Source organism: Marmota marmota, unplaced genomic scaffold, assembly GCF_001458135.2.
Source record: "Marmota marmota marmota unplaced genomic scaffold, marMar, whole genome shotgun sequence".
NCBI lineage: Eukaryota > Metazoa > Chordata > Mammalia > Rodentia > Sciuridae > Marmota > Marmota marmota.
This window is the reverse complement of record NW_026000172.1, coordinates 625,534-649,080: the sequence shown is the minus strand read 5'-3', so window position 1 is coordinate 649,080 and position 23,547 is coordinate 625,534. Positions and strand designations below refer to the sequence as shown.

General features: G+C 51.5%; 1 protein-coding gene across 1 annotated transcript in view; it reads right to left on the bottom strand.

Moving 5' to 3' along the window:
- The window catches only part of Tcf7l1 (transcription factor 7 like 1), a 112,544-nt gene extending 89,331 nt beyond the window's left edge, over positions 1 to 23,213 (bottom strand). Inside the window, exon 1 of the mRNA XM_048787767.1 lies at positions 23,091 to 23,213. The gene's annotated coding sequence lies outside the window, so the exon portion shown is untranslated. The remainder of the gene's footprint in view (positions 1 to 23,090) is intronic.
- Positions 23,214 to 23,547: the final 334 nt, after the last annotated feature.

The window sequence follows — 23,547 nt, the reverse complement described above, 5'->3', positions numbered from 1 at the left end:
CCTCTGCCTCAGCCAGAAAGCCAGACAGTCCAGGCGACCCAGGAGGCAGGGGCTGCCACCTCCACTGTGCCTTGCACGGTCTGCCTCACAACCAAGGTCTAAAGTGTGTTCCATAAACAGTTCTGCATCATGATGGTGGCAGTTAGTGATACAGATTTATACACAAGACAAAAATGCACAGAGCCGTGTACACACACACACACACACACACACACACACTGCTTGGCCCTAGGAAGCCCCCCGCCCGCCAAAAAAAAAATTGTAAATACAAACGGAATCAAGTGATCATCAAGATCGTAATCCAGATCTGTAGGACTTACCCACCAACAGGAGCCAAGGCAAGGCTGAGGACCTTTCCCAAATAGTACTAAACGCACACATTCAATACACAGGATTGGAAAGGAAACCAACCAGAGAAACATGGCACGCAATCTACGCAGCTCGCACAGCCTGAAACCTCAACTATTCATTTGACCCAGCAGACACCACGAAGCCATCAAGCCAAGAGGGTCAACTCTTGGGTTCACTTTAAAAGCACTGGCGATATTGTCCAGGCCACGGGGCTGTGCACACCCGAGGAGCCACCGGGGACCTGAAAGAGTTATCTGTCCTCACCACAGTGGAGTTGGTGGGGTGCCCAGGACAAATGGGGCAGGACACGGGGTCATGGACCAAGAAGCCCTGCTGAAGTTCTGCTGCAGAGGCTGGAAAATGCAGAACAGCACTGAACATAAGGGTCCAGGTGCAGACTCCTGGCCACTGAGCTTGCCCAGGTGGACAGGAGCCCCCGCCAGGGCCATGATCCCCGCTGGAAAGGAGGAAGCTGTTCAGGCCAGAGAGAGGCGCCCATGAGAAACGAGAGCATATGTAGTGGAAATAAACTCACTGTGAAGTAAGCGCAAATAAAAGTACAAAGTTTAAATTCTCGCTGCGAGAACACTTAGTTCCCAAGTTCAATGAGACCGACCAATACGTCTCAGAACCCTCTAGTTTCGCAGCAGTGACAGGATAATTCAAGACGTCTACCATGACCTTCGGCCAAGACCTTTAACGTGAGGAACAAAAGCACAATCCATGATACCTAACCTCATGCAGGGACCTCACCTAAGAACCTCTACGGGCTATGGTCATGAGAACTGCCCATGTCAGGATGCTTTGTCCTCTACAATCAAGCTGGAGGAAAGCAGCATTTCAACTATGAAATAAAACTCCATCTGTGGGTCACCCTGTTAAGAACCTGGTCCCTGTGGTCAAGTTGGAGGTGGGAATCCAACACTGCCTCCTCCTCACAATTGGTCACTCTTGTCCCCCCTCACCGAACTTGACATATTTACATTCTAAAGCACCCTCACTTTAAAACAAAGACCCTTGTCCAGAGAGTGGTCAGAATCCACTCCCCTATGGGCAGCAGCCCCTGACCTCAGCCTCGCCTGAGGCACAAGAGGCCCGTCTTCCACCCTCTTCTCCACCAGGGAGAGGAAATTAGAGGAGCTCTGTTCCTCTCCAGGGAGGCTGAACACAAACCCTGGTCCTCCATGGTCCTCCAAGGGTTGGCAGAGGTGGGAACAGCCAGCGGGCAGGCTCATGTCCAATGCCAAGAGGCAACCAGCCCCGAGCTCCACATTTGAGCAACTGAAGGGCAGGAGTGAGCTGAAGGGAAGTCAAGTCAAGTTGGAGCTTGAAGGGTACCTGTTAGACCTGCAGCTAATCCCCCCAGAAAGAGAGATGCCGCTGTACCAAAGATGGGGTGCCACTCCAGCAAACCCATCACCATTGAACATTCCAGAAGCTGAAGATGCACCAACTTCACCAGACCTCCTGCACATCCTGGCTCAACCCCCTAGCCCACCCCAGAGGGCCGGCGCTCGCCCTCCTGCTCCCACAGCTGACAGACGCTGTGGCTTGGGACTGCGCCCGACATGGAAGAGCACAGCACACCTTACCATTAGCCAGGAAAAGGTCCAGCTTGAGAATTCAAGGTATGTTTCTCCTGCACAAGCAGCAGTTCCAGCCACTAACCGCCATTCTGAACCGCTCAGGGCGACCCATCGTAAGCCAGGGAACCCCGTTGGCAGAGTCGGACTCCCAGAGCCTCAGGGAGGCCTAATATGGGCACTGTGTCTTCATACAGAGGTGTTCAAGCCAGGTGAGGTCCTTAGGGCGAGGTTTCTCCATGAGTCTGTGCCTGGCGTCCTTATTCCAGGGGACTCAGCGAGACACACACAGATGGAAGACCACAAGGAGACAGGAGAGGACGGGCCATCCAGGAGCCAAGGGCAGTCCACACCCTCCCCTCAGACTCTCAACCTCCAGAACCTGGGCCAACTACCTTCTGTTGCTGAAGCTATCCAAGCTGCAGTGGTCGGTTATGGTACCCCCAAAGTAATCAACAACCCACAAGGCCCCAGCACAGAGGGGCCCCTGCAGCCCCAGCTTCCCTGCAGGCTGAGCATAGGAGCCCTGGAGCCCAGGAGTCTGAGATGAGCCTGGGCAACAGGATGAGATGAGACCCTGCCTCCAAAAACAAAAGCAAACAAAAAACCCAATTCAAAATCAAATGAACAGACTGAAAAAACCAGACTTTAATTTGGAGCCCAGTGCACTGTCTCCTTACCACAGAGCAACTTGAGATAAGGCTTGGTACAGAGTCTGCTCCTGGTCTCTGGGCAGGAGGGATGGTAGAGGCCAAGGTTTGTTGACACAGGGCTGGATGATAGAGGGATTCAAGGAATCTGGGGCATAGTGGCTGGCAAGTCTACCACCAGCCATACTGCCTGACCTGAAAGGGGGGGGGGCTAACCCACCCGCAGAGATCTCTGTTCATTTGTCTCCAGCAGCAGCTCTAGTCTCCAGCAGTGGTTTGCAAATTTGGCTGCATATCAGAAGCCCCTGGGGAGCTTTCAGAAGATTCCACCCAGGCTGAGCCCCACCCCAGACCAGCTGGATGGCCACCGCTGGGGTGGGGGCTGGGCATGAGCGGTTTTTAAAAAGCTCCCCAGATGATTCTGATGAGCAGCCAAGGCTGAGAGCTGCTGGGCCCTGTGACCTCTGAGGGCCTTTCCTCCTCAGAACCCGGCAAGAGTGCGTGTTGTGTTTATCTTAGTGGTTCTCGGAGCGTGCTCCAGGCTGCCTGGCTCCCTCCAGGTTCAGTCTAGGGCGCCCTTTCCAGGGAATGATGGGCTGTTCTGATAAATGGGGGTTAAAGGCAAAAGGGAGCTTTTTCAAGAAAACATTATCCAATAAGTTTTGGTGTGTGCAAAGCACCTTCGTGCCCGGGAGCTTGAAGTTGAACCACAATCAAATACTCAGAATTCTCCAGGCTGGTCTCCAGAAAGAAGCCCCCAGCCGCTGAGCAAGGCAAGGGTGAGAAGGCTTGATCTAGACAGACTGTCCCGCTGGAGCAGAGATGTAAATAGGGAGGTACTGTCAGGGACCAGGAGCACTCCACACCACTGCCCAAGTGTGTCTGCTGTGCGGGGGGGTGGGGGTGGGGGGTGGCCTGGAGGGGCTGAGGTGGGCCAAGCCTCCAGCAGGGGTCTCCACCTGAGCCCTGCACCACCTGAACGGGACTTTTCAGTAAAGATACCTTCCAGGGCCTGAAACCCAGAGGTTCTGAGCCTGGGGTTAGCCATGTGTGCAGTCAAACCAAACCCGAAACACAGCCCTAGGGGCTTCTGAGGGCCAGTGATTCCTGGCCTTTGGGGACCTCAGGGCATGAATCTTGGATCCTCATTCCTGCGAGCAGACAGCCAGGTCTGTGGCCTCACACCCGGCTTGCCCTGCTGGCCCGCCTAGGTAGACTGTCCACCTGGCTCCAGTTGATCACATGAGCCTGTGTTCTGCCTCAAAGGACCCAGCCAGGCCCAGCCACCTTCCAGTCTGACTACTTCTTTCAAGGGTCCTGGCACCACCATGGCAGGGGGACACCCCCAGCACAGGCCCACCACAAGTGAGTCACCACGGACCCTCAGTCCAGCATGGAGAGGCACACCAATCCTTGTGCAATGACTGAGATGCAGAGCCTGCCCAGGGGCTTCGGGAGGTGCGCTGCACAGGGTAGTCCCGCTCCTTCGGTGTACCCCCTGTGCAGACAGGGCCTCTCTGCCTCCTGGGCCACCACCTCTATCCTAGGAGGCAGAGACTGCCACATCTGGGCAGCTGCTTTTGCCCTCCTTAAAGAGAACTGCAGCCCCAGATTGACTCGGTTCCCTCCAACAAGGGCCGATGGCTTCGTGTTCTGGTGCTAAAGGCCAAGCACTAGAATAACGTTTGATAGACTTGACCCTGAAAAATACCGAGTTCATCCAAGCCTCCAAGCCGCCAGAGAATCTGAAAATTCACCAGGAAACTGGGCAACTGCAAAGGTATCCCAGAGACTCCGGAGTCTACACTCCATTAAACCGGCTCTCACACTGATGCTGGTACAATAATGAGGAGGACATGGATAGCAGGAGGCAGGTCTTCCTAGGGCAGGACAGATGCAAGTCCCTAGCTAGGGGGATGCTGGCATATTCCAAAGCTCTGCAGGCAAAGAACACAGTGACCAGCTGCCAGCGTTCCCAGGAGAGGTGTGAGCAGAAACACTGGGGAGAAGCTGGGCCCCAGCAGGACAAAGGCACCAAGGGGCTTGGCGCCTGCAGAAGGATGCTGGCAGGGGCACGGGATGGCAGAGCAGGCCTCTGTGCGGGTAAGCTCAGATGCCACCCTCCCCCTAAGTCTCCTTATGGAGGCTTGTCAGGGGACTTGGCCCAGAGAAGTCCAAAATGACCTATATTTCTCCAGGGTTCCTCTGTCTCTGGAACGGAAAGAAGTGGCCCTGCCAAGCGATTGCCTTCATGCCCTGCTCAGAGCTCCAAGAACAGTAGCCAGGATGTGCCCTTCTGATCTCCGTGGTTCTGGAGAAGGCTGCACAGCCACGGTGAGGGAGGGAGGACTGAAGAACAGTCACAGAGGGACAGGAGTGGCCCCAAATCACCCAGAGCAGTGGACAGCTCAGCCCACAGAGGCTGCAGACTGCGCAGATGCTGGTCCATAGCAGGTGGAGACTGGCTCCCGGCAGGGCAGTCTGTCCTGGGGGCTTTGGGTCAGGGCAGCTCCAGCCCAGGCCAAGAAGCCCGGGCTTCCTCCTTCCAGGGATCCCCTGAAGGAGGGAGCCCTCTGCACCTCCCAGGGCTGGGGAAGCCCTCCTCCACCACAAAGCCCCATTGTGCTCCAGCAGGCGCCAACTCAGACAGAAACTTGTGGGAGGGAAGACAGTTTGCACCAGAGAAGGGCAGAGCCAGACTTAAGATGGACCTTCACTAACAGGATTCTTCATCAGGGCCTGTTTTGCAGTCTTGAGAGTCAGAAGGTGTGCCAGGTCCCAGTGCACTCCTGCCCTTTAGCAGGTGAGCTGAGACAAAGTGCTTCGGACCATCTCCAAAAGCCTTGCCCTTGGAAGGCTGGATACCTCAGCCACCCCCGAGGCCTGAGAGAAAATACTGTGTTATTTTGCTCAAAACACCTTTTTCTTAAAGCAGGATAAAACATACACTGAGGGGCTGGGCTGTGGCTCAGTGGTAGAGCACTTGCATAGCATTCGTGAGGCACTGGGTTTGATTCTCAGCACTGCATGTAAAAGAATAAAAAAGATCCATCAACAACTAAAAAAAAAAGAAAATATGAAAAGAAAAAAAAATACATTGCTACTAGAAATTTCTAGGATTTTTTTTTCCCAAAAGGTGATGGGAAACTTTGTCACATCCCCCCCAACACGCTCCCCCCACCAGCCCAAGCTATCACATTTTAGCAATTCAAACAGTGATTTTCTTTAGGATTGAAAGTGAGCTTCCTTCCTGCCCCTCAACCTCTCCGAGCAAGAGGTGTGGTCAGAAATTATGAACAGGCCGTCCACTGCCCTGTCTGAGACCCCTCTGACCTTCTGGCTTTGGCCTCTGGGAGATGGTGCACATGACTGTGGAAGTCCAGACCTCTCCAGAGGCCATAATGAAGCCCTTTCACTGGCCAGTTCCTCAGGCCTGGCTGCAGCTGCCAGAGCCACACAGCTCCCAGCCCTGGCCTGCCTTCTGTCCACCACCAGAGCTCAAGGTGGGCAGTCTGCGGGGGAGTTCCCAGGGGAGGCTGGCTTTCCCTGTCTGTGCAGCGCTGGGTCCCAACTCTCTCCCCAGAAGGCATTGCTAACATCCGTGCTCCTGTCTGCACAAATGATGAGCAATTACCCTGATTGCCCCTCACCTCCCACCAACTCAGACCTCCCCTGAGCAGGGAAGGAGGGAGCCAGGAGCGGAGGCAGAAAGCCCGCTGAGTCTCCCTGTCCAGCTCCCTGGGACCCGGCAGGCTCTTGCTCTTCACCCAGAGGCCTCCAGAGGGCTGGAGGCCCTATCCGCTGGTCCTCCTAGAGACAGCTCAGGCCCAACACACCATTTCCCAGGTGGAGCCTCAGAATGTACCTGCCTACTGCATGCAGCCCCAGGACGGGTCCTTGGACCAGCACCGCCACTGTGCAACCCTGTCCCTCAGGCTCACACACGCCATCTCCACGGCCTGCAGGGGTGGCACCACATGGCATGGCTGGGTGAACCTGGGTTCAATGCCTGTCCTTGCCCTTGGAAGGCTAGATAACCTCAGGTAAGGCTGTTGACCTCTCTGAGCCTTGATTTCCTCTTAAGGAAGGCAAGAAAACCTCAGTTGTGCTTGCATGGTCATTCTGAGAACCAAATGAAGTCACCACTGTAGGACTCTCCTGGACACAGAGATCGCTCAGAGACAGAGCTGTCACTGCGGAAAGCTGTGTTCAGAGGGAGAAGCAGCCTACCAGGACGCCTCTCCTGCCTGGGCCTCCGTTTCCTCAATCACAACTAGGAGCCAACTCGCGTCTGAGTCCCTCTAATACATCAACCCGTGAGTAAGCTCCCCAGCTTCTGGACCTTGGCTGTGGACACCCGGGGCCACGAGCTCCGTGGTGAGGAACACTTAGAGTGCTCAGCCTCTTGGGCACGTATCCTGGCTGAGAACGACTTGTGATGCACATGTGTCCCCCACGGAAGGGCGCCACGCACGTTCGGACACGCTGAACTAGCCGGAGCTGCCCGCTCCACCTCTGCTTCCTCCAGGAGCTTGGGGCGTGGTTCCGGCAGGTAGCAAGACTCCCTCTGTGCTTTCCCAGGCCGGGGCTGACCACAGTCTTGACTGGCCCTGGGGTGCTCGGGGACACAGGGGTGAGAGCAGAGGGACTGCATTTCCACAACAGAGCCCTTGAAATGTGCTCGTGGTAACGTCCCAGGGACCTGACGCACACAGCCGGGCTTGGGCTTGAGTCAGCGTGGGGACTGTGCTCAAGGGATGCCTGCAGGCTTCGCTGCCATTTATAGCTACAGTCCCATGCAGTGCTACCTGAGCTCCCCACAGGGGTCAGGACTGTGCTTGGGCCTGGCCTGGAGAGCAGAACGCAGGAGCCATCCCTCCCTGACCTGTGCCTTGAGCCCACAGAGAAGGAAGCTGAGCCGGCGGCAGGCGGTGGTCATTCGCAAGGCAGGGGGCATTCAGCCAAATGTGCGATTCTCTTGGACTTGGTGAAGTCCACCCAACTTCTGGATACACATGAAGTCCACCCAACTTCTGGATACACATGAAGTCCACCCAACTTCTCCCAGTGCAGAAGGGCTGGGGGTGTGGCAAGGAGGCTGACATAGAAAGAAGGCCTGATGGACACTGAGCCAGAGCTCCAGAGGGGGCTGGCTGCAGAGACGGGGAGGCCGAGGTCTAGGAAGGGCAGCCTGCTTACCCCGGGTGTTTAAAAACAAGGCTCCTGAACTCCCTCTCTGCCTCATTATGACTTCTTTAACATTTGTTTTTAATTTATCCAAGATCATAATCTCTGCACACTGCCTATGAGCCAAACTTGAACTTGAAAACCAAGCTGGGCCTTTTGTTCTGCCCATGTTAATTAGTGCACAAACGGGCATCTGACTTCTTTCCCTGACAGTCGGAACACTGGTTCCCACTGAGGTAACAGAACAGGAGCAGACGGGCAGGGTGACGGCCGGGCGGTCACGGGAAGTCAAGGTTCTCATCTGGCTGACTCACTGTGAGCTGACTCACTGTGAGCTGCCGAGATAACTCATTTCAAGCTGTGCCCCGTCTTTAAATAAATCAGCAGCTCCTGCTAGCTGGGTGCTCCGAGGGAATTAACAGGAATCACGAAGGTCCATGGAATCCCAGTTACTTGCATTTGAAAATGAAACACTAAGAGTCCAACAGTACCGCAGACCACCCTGTGGTCCCCATAGTGGGTTCCATAGAGCATTAGTCCCATGAAATGCTACTTGTAAAGTAGGCCTCTGGGTTCAACGGGTGTTGGCTGTGGACCTTACGTGGGCCTGGTGGCTGCGGGCCATTACAGTGGTACCGAGCTTGGCTCACAAAGCCCTCATCGTGTGCCTGGTGCTGGAGAGGGAGCTGTGAGGTGCACCACGGGGAGCAGGTGTGTAGGGGATGATCAGGCCCCAGCCTCACCACAGCAAGGTATGTTCAAGTGCAGGGTGCTAAAGATTTCTAGCAGGAGCCCCGTCCAAGGCCGAGGCCAGGAAGACCAGGGCGTGGGGACATGGTGGGATGTTCCAGACCAAGGAAAGATTTGGCCCAACAGGCCCCAGGAAGCCTGCATGATCCAGGCGACTATAAAGGCTCAGAGCCCTGCAGAGATGCAGCCAGCACGTTCCCCCACCCCATGCATGGCGAGGATGCTCTCTGCGCAGGGCTCATAGAGGCGCTATTGTTCTCGTAGCCTATAAGAAACTGCAGAATAAAACAAAAGCCCTTGTTCCTATAACTGGAAAACTATCATGTGTCCTCTCGGAACAGCCAAAATACCTTGGAGTTGCTAATGTAATTCAAGTATTTTCCTTGGCACAGGCCTGGAAAACATATGGCCCCCACAACTGCACACATGGTCAGGGTCACCGAGGAGGGACGTACACAGACACACGCCAGAGCTTGGCTTCATTTGTTTTCAAAAGGATGAATGGCCCCAATTCTGGGATGAGTGGAAAGAAAACTTCCATAATAAGCAAAATAAAAATGATCAGTCACCAATGATCACTTATCAAGAATTATACACTGCAAGGTACCAGAAGTGAACAATGAGTTCCCTTGTTAACCTAAAAATGTCCAGGAGGAAGGCAGCCGTTTGATATTTGTTTTATTACATACTGTGCATAAAAAAAGAGGGAAACGTAAAGAAACAATATCAGATCTTCACACACGTGCAGAAAGTCGGACCTTAAGGAAGGCCCCGTCAGGGTAATGAAAAAGGAAACAGCTGCGCTAGGCTCTTAGGAATATGAACTGTGGAAAGCCAGCCATCCAAAATTAAATGCAGGGGCCAGGCTGGATCTCGGTGGTAGAGTGCTCGTCTAGCATGCACAAGGCCCTGGGTATGATCCCCAGCACCAGAAAACCAAACCAACTGGAACAGACACGCTCAGGGGATTGTTCAATGAGACTCCATTTCATGGAAGCCAGTGAGACCCCAAAAGCACAGGGCCACTACAGCTGTACCGAGCTTAGCTCACAAGCCCCTCACAGAGTGCCAAGCATGTCTCTCACACGCAGGTACAATACTCCATCTCTGCCACCAACAAGTCAGAGCTAGGGTATATCAGACCTGGGCTCAGCCGTGGTACTGAGTGGAAATCTGCTGTTGATGCTGGCTTGCGTTTCCACTTGAGCTTCCACCTGGTCCTGGGTGTGCTCAAGTGACAGCAGACCTGATTGTGTAGGAACACGAGGAGACAGGGAAGGAAGCATGGTGCTGGGGTCTGCTGTCACTGTCTCCACCTGTAAGTTTGTTATCTGTTGAAATGCTATCAGTTGAGAGAAATATACTGTGTGTGTGCGTGCGTGTGTGTGTGTGTGTGTGTGTGTGTGTATGTGGTGCTGGGGATTGAACCCAGGACTTTGCGAGTACTAGCCAAGTGCTCTACCACAGAGCCCATCCCTAGTCATATATACATATAAACTTTTTTTAGTTGTACATGGACACAATACCTTCATTTTAATTATTATTTTTATGTGGTGCTGAGGATCAAACCCAGTACCTCACACATGTCAGGCAAGCACTCTACCACTGAGCAACAACTGCAGCCCCCTTACAATGGATTTTTTTTCTTCATTGAATAAAATGTAAACTGGGCTTGTTGGTGCATGTTTGGGGATGTGGCCCAAGAGTTAAGTACTCCTGGATTCAAACATTGGTACCCCCCAAAAGAAAATAAGCATAAAAGACCTCAATTTCATATATAAAATGATAAAACAATACCAATTGTTAAAGGGACTAATAACATTACTAATATCAAGAGTCCATTAAAAAGAACTCATTCCTTTGGAAGAAGTGCTTATTAATTTCTTAAGTCACAACAGGCATAGGTTCAACTTCCGGGCCCATGGAACTGCTTGGTGTCCTTAGAACAGCACCCAGCATGGCCTCTAGTGGCTAGGTATCACACCCGGTGTCTACGTGGAGATCTGTAAGTAACCGTTCCCACTGCAGAGTCAGAGCTCCTTCTAGAGACCGTTGGCTCCAGGTCTGGGACAGGAAGCAAGACGGACCTGGAACATCCTGCCACACCGGGACGGTACCCAGAGGACTCTGAGCCAACTTGAAAAGGTTCCAACTGGCTAAGATCGGACAATGTATCCATGAGGAAAATAACTGCAAATAGACTGAAAGACAATAACTGGGTTTAAATCCCGATAGTCCCTAGTCACCTTCACAGGGTGACAGAAACCATCTGGAAACTGGTAAATAGGCACAGAGTTCAACACTGAATTGCTTTCCCCATATGACCTAGATAAAGCATGAGGTCTGCAAATGGCCATCTCTGGGGCCACATATGGCCTCAGTTGCCACTTCCCAACTGGGCACCTTGTGATGCAAACAGCAGCACTGAATACCATGCAAATGACCAGGCATGCCTGTCCTAATAAGACTATAAAAATACATGACAGGGGGATGGGGATGTGGCTCAAGCGGTAGCGCGCTCGCCTGGCATGCGTGCGGCCCGGGTTCGATCCTCAGCACCACATACAAACAAAGATGTTGTGCCCGCCAAAAACTAAAAAATAAATATCAAAAAATTATCTCTCACTCCTTCTCTCTCTCTCTCTCTCTCTCTCTCTCTCTCTCTCTCTCTCTGTCTCTCTGTCTCTCACACTCTCTTTAAAAAAAAAATACATGACAGGTCGGTTTAGTTTGCTGACCTTTGACCTGACGTAGCTAAATAGCGGATGCTGGACTGTGTTACTTTTTAGACATATCACAGCTGAGGGGTGATGGGGTGACAGAGACATCACCATTCTGAAGCCAAGGAGGCGAGTGCCCCCTCATTGGTGACTGCCACCAATACAGAGACCTCAGGCGGCTCCCAGGGAGAAATGACCCCCATCAGATAGTCTTGCAAACACAGGTGAAGAAGAGCCAGAGAGGACGCTGAAGCTTCCCGAAGAATCCAAATCTAGCAATTTCCAAAAATTATAGACACAGATACCGGAAAAGACCTCACTGGGGTTGCATTTAACAAAAGGCAGAAGGTGAGAGACTCCACAGGAGTTATCAAGAAAAAGACCCAAAAACCTAATTAGCAAGTTCTTGACACCTACCCAGCAATGAAGAGCAGAGGGTGCCCATGGGGGGAACCCTCCAACGTCACGTATAATTTCTTGGTAAATCATCTTTGAAACAAATATAATATAAACTATAGAGAATCTAAACAGAACCTGGTTTTGTTTTTGTTTTTGCCTCACGTGTGCCAGGCAGGCGCTCCACCACGGGGCTACCTCCCAGCCCTGTTTGCTTGCTTCGTAATGAGGGACCCAAAACTATCTCATCCCTTCATCTTACTTAGTACTCAAAATTATGCCAGCAGTTTGGGAGATCTTTGTTCCTTCTTTACAATGTCAAATTTTTAAAATGTGATCATCATGTTGGTAACTCCCCAGTAATAATTGTTTTTGGCAAGAATTATCAAGCGCTGGGCGGTGGCCCAGTGGTCAGCACTTGTCTGGCGCACGTGAGGCCCTGATTCATCCCTAGCGCTGCAAAAAGAAAAAATATCATTCAGGGCAAGTAAAACCAGTGGATCAAAATTTGGTGGGAATGGAAGGAATAGCTACATAGTCTCAAAGCAGCTCCCATAAGATACTTATTAATTACAAAAGAGGAAAATAGTAACTTTCTTGGAGAAGCAGTCCAGACATGATTTCCATCTGTGATGAGGAGTAGTAACAGCAGCTGCACTGGGAGAATAGATTTGCTCCTGATGAGATAGCCCCCACCCAAATGAGCAGTCTGAATCCACCCATGGAGAAACAGAAAACAAGTCAAGAATGCCTTGTAATCTCTAAAATGTCCAGAGCATGAGAAACAGACAGCTGGAGAACTGCTCCAGGCTGAAGGAGATCCCATCTCTGAAGGAGATGTCTAAGCCAAACCTGGCCCCCAGTCCTGCTCCCCCCACCCCCCCGCAATACCTTTTTTTCCTTTTTGGATGCTGGGGGCTGAACTCAGGCTCTCTACACTGACCTACCCACCCCAGGCCCCTGAATTAAAAAAAAAAAAAGTTTTTCCATCACTACAGAAGACTATTAGTGAGACAATTGGCAAAATCTAAATAAGACCAATAAATGAGACACAATGTTGTCTATGGTAGTCTCCTGATTTTGGCAACTGTATTGTGTTGAATGTCCATCTTTTTAGAATATACACATGCTATATAGTGGCACAAAATAATATAGCTTCTGGAGAAATTATGCCCTGTAAGTAAAGGGATCTCGTGTCTGCAACTTACTCTGAAGTGCTCTTTAAAAAGTTATAGAAAGAAAGATAAAGAAATACAGTGTACATTGACATTTGGGGGAAGCCTGGGGGAATTCCCTGGAATTTGTTGAATTTTTGGGTTTGTTGTGTCCTGAAATTAGTCTAAAATTCAAAGTTAAAATACACACATATAATTTACATACTGTCACATATATCCCATATAAAAATTAAGTTTAACTTACAGAATGGAGTGTTTTGTTTTGTTTTTGATATCAGGGTTTGAACCTGGGGGTGCTTAACCACTGAACCACACCCCCAGTCCATTTTATTTTTATTTTGAGACAGGGTCTTGCTAAGTTGCTTAGGGCCTCACTAAATTGCTGAGGCTGGTCTTGAACTTGCAATCCTCCTGCCTCAAGTCTCCCAAGTCACTGGGCTTACACTGGCCACTGCACCAGGCAAGTGTAACTAATAGATAAAGTGTATAAAAGTACACGTATACACACTGTCCGGTGGTTGGGAACTCGTGCAAACTCATGATTTTATTAAAGTGACATGTGAGTCTTTGCAATGGGAACTGACAGCCAGGTAAATTCATTACCTGTACCAAAACTAATGCTGATGTATCAGTTACTCTTAAGCACTTTTGGGTTCTCCCCGATTATACTCTTGAATCATTTTCTATAAAGATATTTTTAAATGGGGCAAGAAAATATCCACTTATTAAAACATTATTTATGACTTTTGGTTCCTGGATATTCTAATAATACTGTAATAATACCATACTGCTATCAATTGTTGTAATAACATTTCTCATTTATTTTGATATCCCAGAGACCTGTTCTATGACTGGCATTTTATAGCCTTAGTCAAATTCTGATTAAGTCATCCAGTGCACCTCAAAGTACTATGGTTATGTCCATTTTGCCAGGGCATTGAGGGACACAGGCACACAGAGCCAGGGCATGGCGGGGCTGGGATTCAAGACAGGCAGCTGGGCCAAACCCTAGCTCCACTGCTTGCCTGGGTGGAAGGTGGGCTGCAGTGGTGCACACCCCTCCACCCACTCCTCTCAGCTTCCAGTGAAAGGTCAAGGGCACAGCTCCAAGGGGCTCTACACCTCTGTCCACCCCAGCCTCTTCCTGCACCTCTCATCGGCACACAGCTGTGAAGACTACCCATCTCCACTTGAGCTGCAGCACCTTGAGTATCTCCCTGAGAAGCATTTCTGCACAGAAACCCACACTGCAAAGCAGAGCGCTAGGGATGTCCACCTCCCGTCCTCTAGAGCTCTCCTCTGTGTACCCCTCCTAGAAAACTGTTTAATAAAAAAGTGATGACTACACCAAATTTACATGCACAATAATACTCGTGTCCTTACAAGAGAATGGGCTGGTTGGCAGCAGGAAGCAGGAAGAGATGCATGTGACTCTTCTAGTGCAGCTTCGGAAACAAGACGGCCACCTCGAGAGGTCAGAGGAAAACAAGGGGTCCACAGGGGAAAGAGATCCCATGGAGCTACAGAGCACAGGGAAACCAACAACGAATCAGAGCCAGGAACACCACCGAGACTGTGGACAGCCCCATCCGGCTCCAGCAGCAGCCAGGGTCCGCAGTGCGTCCTGAGTGGAAGGGACAGGCAGAGCCCAGAAGCTTGTGGTAAGCTGGAACTCACTTCTCCACCTACACGCAATCTCTCTGCTTTTTTTTTTTTTTTTTTAAATTTTAATATTTATTTCTTAGTTCTCGGCGGACACAACATCTTTGTTTTGCATGTGGTGCTGAGGATCGAACCCGGGCCGCATGCATGCCAGGCAATCGCGCTACCGCTTGAGCCACATCCCCAGCCCAATCTCTCTGCTTTTTGCTGCAAATGGCATTTTCACATCACTTTCCATGGGAGGAGTGGACCCGGAACCCCAAGGCTGGATACTGGCTCTACCACCTGTTGGGGGGTCCCTCTGGGTCCCCAGTCCCCCGAGTTTGTGGGGCAGATTTCAGCTAAGGGCTAAGGGTGCAGAGTCCTTACTGAGAGTCCCAGAAGGAACACTCAACCCACCCCGGGGGGTGTCCTATGAATCCAGCTGATCTTGGGGACCCTGACATACTCACAGTGAGAATTTACGGAGGGGAGTGCAGCCCCAACCATCAGAGGTCACTGTGGCCAACAGATCTGGGCTTGCAAATTGACCTGTTTGCATCTCACTCCTTCCTGCTTCTTGTTTTCCTTCCTCCTCATCAGATCCATCAGTTTCTTCAGTTACCAGCCCTCACAGGGACACCTTTTCTCACTGAGAGCTAGCGCCTTCACCTCCAGGTCTCCAGGAGGGCTCAGCTAACATTCTGAGGACTCCTCAACTCCATAGCCATGCTCAGGAGGCCACCATGCTGCTATTTCCAGGAAAAGACCCCCTGGAGGTGATCTGCACACTGAGGGCAGAAGTACTCAATTTCACAATTTCGAATTTCAAATCATTTTACCCACTTAGACAAGTGCTTGCACACATAGAGCAGTGTGCAAGCACTTGTCTAAGTTCCCAAAATGAAAACAGTGACCAATTCACGCTGCAGTCATCTGTCATAGATAATTGGGATTCATTTTTAAAACTATTTTATTAGTTGTTGATGGACCTTTATTTATTTGTATGTGGTGCTGAGAATCAAACCCAGTGCCTCTCACATGCTAGGCAAGCGCTCTACCACTGAGCCACAACCCCATTCCCTGATTGGGACTCATTTTTTACTTGTAGAGAGCTCAAAGAAAGCAACCAATTTTCAAATATTTTATAAATGAACCACAAGGACATATTTGCACACTTGATTTACCAGAGCTTGGTTTGCAATCTAAGTTGCAGGGTAGTGAATGGGCGTGCCCCTCCATGCCAAAGACACATGTCTTCCTCTAGCCTTCCCAGATTTCAGCAAGGAAAACCAGTTTCCAGCTTCCCAGCAAGTCAAACACTGGCAGATCACCACTTCTTCCTCCCGTAGGCAGCCGGCTAAAGGTTACCACCTCCTCTGCAGTCCAGTCTGACGCCAGGGCTTGCCCACAGCCTCTCACTCATGCAGACAGCCATGGATTAGGGTAGGGATGCCCAAGGTCCACTCTGCACCTGGAACAAACCTACCCTCCCTGCCCTACCCCAGAGGAGCCAGTCCTGTAATGTTCCCTAAATGCAATCCCTAAATGCTCCCACGCTGTGTGGAGTCCAGGACAGAATGGGAAGACCTGGACCTGGACTCACTTTCAGCCATCAGCAGTGTGACCTTGTATGAGACACTTGACTTCCACAGTCTGCTTGCACAGCAGCCAAATGGGAACAAGTGCCTACTTCCTAGCAGGTCAGACACTGGGAAACACCAAGGTTTCAGCAACCACTGCCAAGTGCTTTCCAAATGGGACTAGGCCACTTACATCCGTCACATACAGACAGAAGGAGCAGCCGTTTTGTTCTCATCTGCCAGCCTTGAAGGGCTTAAGACAAAATCTTAGGGTCAATTTGATAGGCCAAGATGATTCTTGTGTCAATTAGCATTTTAGACTACCTGCATGGTGGAATGTAGTTTTACATATCTGGTACCCATTTATAGTTTCTTCTTTTGTGAATTTTACAACCGTGTTTGCTTTCAATTAGGGTGAACATTTGGGGCCTTGTTCTTCTTGAATATGGATTTCCAAAAATACTGCAACCATTGGAGGGCACGAGAGTGGATTTATTTCCTGTCCTGGGGACTCCAGGTAGCTAGGATTATCATTCTTTTATGATTTCCACAAAAATTCATAAAAACAGCCATGGATAGAAAAGCATTTTGATGATTTTATTTTCAAACTTTGAGGTGTACTTCTAAATTAAATGTTCACTTCCCAGGAAAATCTGTAGATTCTGCACATAATGAAAAAGATTTTAGGATTTTGAAATTTGTTTCAGAACCTTAAAAGTACCAACCAAGGTTCCTCCGAGCACTGCTGGACACTTTATGAATGGCAGAAAGAAACGGGTGCCAGGTGCGCCACAGCTGGGGGAGAGCCCAGCCCCCACCCTTGTCCCCAATGCCGAGGCCTAGGAACAGTGATGACGTCACTTCTTCACCGCTGTGACCAAAACAGCTGGAAGAACAACTCAGGGCAGGAACAGTGCACGTGGGGCCCAAGGTTTCCGAGGTCTCAGTCCACAGACAAGCGGCTCTGTCACTTGGGGCCTGAGCGAGGCATGACATTGTGGTGGGAGGGCTGGGGAGGAAAGCAGCTCAGGACGGGGCACCAGGAAGCACATAGAGAGTCTTGCTCACCAGGGTCAAAATACAAACCCCAAAGGCACAACCCCCAGTGACGCACCTCCTTCTGTCACGCCCGCCACCTGCAGTGACCCCCCAGCTAATCCATATCAGTGGATTCTCAACCCATTGTTTCTCCTCCAAATTGTCTTGCATTGTCACACACGAGCTTCTGGGGAACACCTCATTTCTACCCCGTAACGTTCCCTAAATGCAATCAGTAGAACACACACAGAATATACAAAGCCTCCCCAAGCAGCCGGATCAACTGATTGGGGCAGTTTTCTCCACGTTCACAAGTGACAGGACCTTCCTGGTCCCAAACTACTTATTCCATCCCAGCACCATCGCCTGCTGCAAGTCGCATTGGATTCCCATGTCTCTCCTTCAGCACCAGCCAGCTCCAGGCCATGCCGGAGAGCGCCCCCAGGACTGCAGTGGCACCTCCTTATTTAGCAGGGAGGTCCCACCATCACTGCTTCCTAATGAGGCCTGTAGTCCCCCTGCTACCAGCAACAGTCCAGACCCAGCCCACCTGCCCCTGGCTTCACTGAGACTGTCCCAGAGCCATCCGGCCACCCAGCGTACACGCCCCGGCGTCTGCCCACTCCACCAGGCTGCACGTCCCTCTGTGGTCCTTGCTCAGTGCTCCTCCTCCTGCTGCCCACATCATCCAGGCCCTGCAACTCCAATGGTCCCTCAGTACCATCTCCTGGAGCTGGGCATGTCCCCAGGGAAACCCAGCAGTTCCCCCAGAGTCTCACACAGGCAGTGTGGGCTCAGTCGTTGCCGAATACCAGGGGGCATCTGTCCGGCGGGGGCGGCTGTGAGGTCACTCGCAGGTCAGCCAGGACCGGGAACCAGGGGTTAACTGTGACCTGGACCACTTTCTGATGCCTCCTCAGGCAGATGCAGGCAGCCATCCCTGTCCCCATGCTTTCTCCCACTCAGATGGTCTCACCTCACTGGGCCCCACCGTGTCAGCTCCTTCCAGGTCTGGACCCTCAAGCCCCAACACTTCCCATCATAACACTTTTGGGGTGGTGCTGGGGATGGAAACCAGGCCCTTGCCCACGCTAGGCATGCACTGGACACTCAGCCACGCCTCAGCCCCCTGCGTGAATTCCAGGGTTCTCTGTTCCTCTCCTCCAGGTGGATGGAGCCAAGTGACCTGCAGATGCCCAAAAGGCTGGCCTCCTCCCTGCTGGTCTTTGCCCTCCCTGCACCAGCTCCCATCTCAAAGTAGGAGTGAGATGGAGTGAAATGCCCTCTCTTACATCTGTATAGATAACTTTTAAAAAATATTTACCAAGAATTACTTTGAATTAAGAAATGAGTGGGTTGGGCATGACGGTTCTGTAATCCCAGGGCTTGGGAGGCTGAGGCAGAAGGATCACAACTTGAAGGCCAGTCTCAGATCTTAGCAAGTCCCTAAACAACTCAGTAAGACCATGTCTCAAAAAATAAAAAGGGCATGGGTTGTAGCTCTGTGGTAAAGCTCCAGTGGGTTCAATCCCCAGTACCCGCTCCCCCAAATTGCATGAGTTTCAAGGACTAGTTTAAAACCACTCCTCTATCTGCCTTCCTCCAACATCCCAGCTCAAAACAATTTTTCCCTTCTTCTTATTCTAAAAATGTTTTTCCAGTCTTGTCTCTAACATAGACATATAGCATCTCTGAATGCTAATAGTACTTCTTCCTAACTCAATTTTTATTTATTTATTTTTGTGTGTATGGTACTGGGGATTGAACCCAGGAGTGCTTAACCACTGAACCACATCCCCAGCCTGTTTTATGTTTTATTTTGAGACAGGGTCTCACTAAGTTGCTTAAGGCCTTGCTAAATTGCTAAGGCTGGCTTTGAATTTATAATCCTCCCGCCACAGCCTCCTGAACTGCTGGGATTACAGGCATGCTATCTCAATTTTAACATCCTTTAGGGAAAAACTGAGTCTAACGCATTTGTCTCCCATGTTCCCTTAGCCACTGTCCATGATAAGTACTCAATAAGCATCAATTGAAGGAGCCAAGTTGTTACAAGTTAATATTAAGGACGCAATTCTGAATTTTCCCAATTTGCAGATAAAAGTTGCCTCAAAACTGAAATATAAATAGGGCCTTCCCATTACAGAAAATTTTCCCAGTGGGTTAAACATTTAAATTCTTTTCTTCCACAATTCTTTTGGTAACATTGCATGTCCCTGGAAAGGCTGGAATACTCTTTGTTAAAGTTAGAAGTGTGTGTGTGTGTGTGTGTGTGTGTGTGTGTGTGTATTTGCAACAGCCTGCTCTCTCTCCAAGAAATGCAATCAATAAAGAATGAGACCAAACTAACTTTCCAAAATCATAAGAAGTCAAGTCAGACATTCCCTGCCAGATCCACCCACCCAAAGAAAGACTGACAGGGTTCAAGTCCCTTCCCAGAGGTTGAAATCAAATGTCACCCCAGCAATCCAAGTGCCAAAACTTTTGCAACACAGGGAGGGCCCTCTGGAAGCTTGTTCTCTCTGAAAAGCCCTCATTAAACGCAGAGTTATATTTAGAAAAAATGGAACAGAAGTTATATTTAGATGAAATGGCTTAAAAGAATTTTACCAAAAGCAGCATGTTTATACTAATCCTTCAAAAGAAAGGTTTTCCTCAGCTGTGACATACAACTCCCGAAGCAACCTCTGTGCACGTGGAGTTCTGCCCTTCTGGAAGAATGGGTGCGCCTGGACCCTGGCCAGACCGCCCAGGGGAAACAGGGGGATACAGGAGGACTTAAAGTGGGCATACGCTCAAAGACAATTTCATGCAGAACTGGAGTTGACGGTCTGGGGAGGACATGAGAAACTTTGCTGGTGCTGCGGACCGTAGTTCCCAAACTTACACAGCACACAGAAGCCAGAGGCGCCCTCACCACCCCACCTGGGCTGCTCCCTTCCAGAGGCCATCAGCACCCACACTGTGGCACAGCCCACTCTGTCCCTTTGGAGCTAGCTGGCAGAAATGCTCTCAGCATTTTCTTTTTGGCCCTGTCTTAGATTATTTTTGAGATCCACTTTCTAACATATTGACTTATGCTTTCATAAGAAAATTCTGGTCAACAGGGCTGAGGTGGTTTTGTAAACCTGGGAAGTCTTCATGGGTGACTGCATGAGTTTGGTGTGACAACTGCAAATGGTGAAAAGTGGCCTGTGGCAGTTATTCTTCTCTGCATAGGCCATGGGCTCTGGGCTCCGGGCTCCAGGCTCCAGGCTCCAGGCTCCAGGCTCCAGATGAGCACAGGGCTTGGAGGCTTGGCACTCATCCAGGTCAAGAGGACCTCTTCTCTACAGAGCCTCAGGAAGAGGCAATTTCCCTGCATCTTGGCCAAGCCAGGGCGAAGGCCAAGGTGCTGCTGCACAGGGAGTGAGACAGCCTGGCTGTGGGACTGGCAGGCTTCAGCTGTCTCAGAGGAGCCAGGCCACTGGGGAGGGAACCTGAACTGAGGCCTGCCCCTGCTCTGATTCCTAAGGCCCATGAACCTCTATAAACTGCCAATCCCCACTCTTCCTCCTAAGCTGGTATTTCCAGAAATGTTGGAGCAGTGGAGAACCAGGGCCATCAGTTCTATACCACTTACAAGCCTTAGAGTAGCAGAGTCCAGAGCTATATGATGGAGAAATAAATCAAGACCTAAAATGCTACCGGACATGGTGGCACGCAGCTGTAGTCTTAGCTGTTCAGGAGGCTGATGCAGGAGGATGGCAAGTTCAAAGCCAGCCTCCACAGTGTAGCAAGACCCCGTCTCAAAATAAAATATAAAAGGGGGCCTTCTACTGTCACATGTAACTAATTAGAACAAATTATAGCACACCTGGGTTCAATCCCTGGTACAAAAAAAAAAAAAAAAGATTTAAGGTGCCTAGAACAGAGATCAGATCATGAATTGCAGACACCTCCTCCCCAGCCTGCAGCCACCTCCCTCCCTTTCCCACCCACATCCAGCTATACTCATTTTCCTGGGCTGGGGAACCAGCAGAGGCCAAATCTGTCTGATGAACCATTTGTCTATGGTAAAAATCATGTTAACTACGTTGATATAATCACCCCTAGGAAAACTATCATCCAGTCCCACAGTCCAACCAAGTGGTTAAGAGTCTTATCACTTGCTCTCCTTATGCCGGTGATGTTCAAGGAAGAGGGTCAAGTTAGAGACACAGAGAACAATATCCTAGGAGGCTTGAAAGGGTGGTGGCATGAGCTAGTGATGAGGAATGGCTGCAAAGAAGTGCAGGGACAGTCAGGGGGGGAAAATCGACTCCCTAAGGAAGGCTCCGAAGTGCTACACAGGCCCAGGTTTAGTCATAAGAACCCCCAATATCAGCAAGATTCAGCCTGCAGTTGTTCGGCAAAAACAAACAAACAAACAAACAAACAAAAAAAAACCCATAAGATGGCAGGAGGTAAGACAGGCACAAACAGAAAACCTGCCTGCCTTGGCTCTTGGTGCGGGACTGCTGAGGAAGAGACCCCTTCCACAGTCAAGGTCCAAGAGGTACGTGTGAGGCTGACAATCCAACGCCCCCAAAGAGAAATGGGCACACGGAGTAATCTCCATCTTGAGGAAAAAAGAGTTATACCTGAGACATATCTGGTGACTCTAACTGCCTAGAACCCGGCTCTGGGTTGACACAAAATTAGTGGCTCCCTTCCCCCTCTCCAGGACCCCTCTCTAGACCTCCTAATGGTAAATGGAAAAATGGGGCTTAGTGGATAACTCTGACCGCACACACCAAGTTAGGGAACTCCATTTCCACCTCCACCTGCAGGCACCGGAAGGAACGTGGCCCGCAGGGGGGAAAGTTCACCCAACTTTTCTTGAAATAGGCATGGGAAAAAGCAACCGTTACAGGCCCAAATCCAAATTTCGCTGGCAGGGCCAAACCTGCGGGGTCTCCTCCCTCCCTGGGCGAGGCTGAGAGGTCTGTGCGCTCCCACGCCCCTCTGCAGGATCAGAACCTCCCCCACGCCCAGTCCAGAGGGCCAGCACTCCCCACCGGGTAATGGAGGGGGAGCTCGCTCGCAATGGGAAAAGGGGCGGAAGCAAAGACCATGGCTGGGAAGCGGCAGCGCGCAACAGGCACCCAGTAGGTAGGCGCTCACCCCGCCACCGGACCCAACACCTGGGCAGCGATCGCGGGGGTGGGGTGGCGACTCCGAGGATACAAAGGCCTGGCCAGCCCGGGACCGTACCCCTTGCTATGCGGGCGTGGGGGTGGGCAGTTTGGAGCTGGAGAGGGCGAAGGAATCCGCCCTCATTTGCACGTCGTCTGGGGCCGGGTCAATTTGCTTAATCACCGCTCCAAATGCCAGAACACAGCACACAATGCGCGCCCATTCACAGGTTTAAAGTGTCGCAGCGCTCGCTTTAAATGAGAAAAGCCCGCAACAAAAGGGGGGAAAAGCCAAGTTCCTCAACTTGAGGAATGCCTAGGGTCGCCTCGAAATCATCTCCGGGAGTTTAAGATTCAGAGCTCGGCAGAAAAGTAGAGGCCCGAGGGCGAGGGCTAGGGGGAGAGCGGGGTCGTGAACAGTTCGCCCCGAATGCAAGTTTGTTAGCACCGAGCTCAGGGTCGCCCAGAGAACCCGGGGAAATGAGGGCCATGCCGACCTGGCTCCTCCGGGCCCTATTGCCAAGTCAGGCCAGCAGATCTCTGGAAGGAAGTGAGACCCCCCGCAGTGGGCACAGACCCAACGTTCCTTGAAGCAGGCAAAGGACTGTGGGGCTAGGGACATCCCCAAGGTGGATCCCAAAGCCTCGAGCGGCAAAATGAGAACAGTTACGGGAACTTCCCTTTCACCCAGGCAGTGGCCAGCGCAGCCCAGCACTCAGGCGCCACCGAGAAGTTCAACTCCGCAAAAAAGTTCTGCCCAGGGTCGGCGCAGGAGGCCCCACCCCCACCCCTCCGCCGAGCCTGGGGGCACATCCTGCGGTGCCACCCCCGCTCGCCCGACGCTGCCGGCCCACACTCACCGTGCGCGCTCCTCCGGGAGATAGGGGTCCGTTGGAGAGGTACGGGCTGCTCAAGTCCGGGATCATCAGGAAAGGGTAACCAGGGTAGGGGGGCCCTTTAAAGAACGCGCCGTCTTGGGGCCTTCTCACTGCAGACAAAACCGAGGCTGGGTGAGGCCTGGGCCCTGGACAGAGCCGCGGCAGGGGGCTCCGGCGGGGGACCGGGACTCGAGCGCCCTTCACGCGCGCTCCAGGGCGACTGCTGCTGAGAGGGCGGAGAGCAGGGGCTCAGCCACCCGGGCGACAGGACCGCGGGCCGCCTGCTGAGGCGCGGAACACCATGGGGCCGGCACTGGGGACTGGCCCAATGGACACGTACCTTCGGCGAAATAGTCCCGCGGCTTCTGGAAAGAGTCCCGGGCGGGCTGAGGGCGCCTCTCCGCCTGCGGAGGAGACACACTGTCTCTTATACACATCT